Below are 1,257 nucleotides of genomic sequence, written 5' to 3'. Positions count from 1 at the left end.
TGTCTTTACATGTCCTTTGTCTCAGAACATATCTCCTGTCTTCTCTCTCCACTTATCACGGTGCTGGGAACAGAACCCAGAACCTCCAGCATGTTCAGCAAGTGCTCTAGTCCTGAGCTCCATCCGCAGCCCACCTGCCTGTGACTCAAGTTATCACCCACCTGAAAGACCCTCTTGCCAAGATCCTTAACCTCATCAGATCTGGAAAGAACCTTTCTACACAGGGTCTCTTTCTCAGGCCCCAGCGGTTAGGAGGCATTGCTCCCAGGAACTATTATCTACTAACCATGGGGAGCAAATGCCATTGTTTTGTCACCTCTAAGGAATATTGGATCACATCTCTCAGAGAACATACTTAGGCTCCTATAGATGGAAAAGCTGCCTTACCCTTGTCTTGAAACACCTACGAAGGGAGTGGAACAGGAGAGAGAGGCAGAGAACCAGTCAAGTGAGCAGAGCTTCCCCAGGCCATCAGTAAAGCACAGCAGAGGGCTCAGGGCATGTGGCAGGAGACAGCCACATCTTGTCTGCTAGGTAGGGGAGTAGTATTTGATACAGACTACAATCAAAGCCATGGGGAGTTCAAACTGGGTCACTATCAGAGTTTCAGTGGCCTTGGATGGGTTGGTCCTAGAGAAGCACATCTGTAATGGCTATCCTGGACTATGTGACGTTATCTTAAAAGGAAAGGAAATGCCTTCCCAGAAGAACTTCAAGGACTGTCCTCCTCCTCCACTGGGGACAGGGTTTGGGGGCAAAGGGCAGGAGGAGATGGGGGCTGACCACATGTCTGCTGAGGCCACAGACAGACTGAAAGTCACTTTGTAGCTCTCAGATTCTATGCCCTGGGAGGTGGGGCCCTTGAGTCCTATCTGGATAAAGAGGCCAACAAGTGCACAGAAGAACACAGAGCAGATGGCCACAGTGTGAGTCAGGGGCTTGAGGGCAAAGCCAGCTGAACAATGGCAGCTGGTGGGGAAGGAGGATAGAAAACAGGCAACCACACTGGGCAATGGTGACACATGCTTTAATGCGAGGACTCGGGAGACAGGGGTAGGTAGAACTCTATGAGTTCAAGGTCAAACTGGTCTATGGGAAGAGCTCTAGGACAGCCAGAGCTACTAAAAGGAAGCCTTGTCTCAAAAAGCCAAAAAGAAAAAGAAGAAAGAAGAAAGAAGAAAGAGAAAGAGAGGAAGAAAGAGAGAGAGAAAGAAGGAAAGAAAGAAAGGAAGAAAGAAAGAAAGAGAGAGAGAGAGA

This window comes from Mus pahari, chromosome 1 (genome assembly GCF_900095145.1).
Source record: "Mus pahari chromosome 1, PAHARI_EIJ_v1.1, whole genome shotgun sequence".
NCBI classification, from domain to species: Eukaryota; Metazoa; Chordata; class Mammalia; order Rodentia; family Muridae; genus Mus; species Mus pahari.
This window is presented reverse-complemented; position numbering follows the sequence as displayed.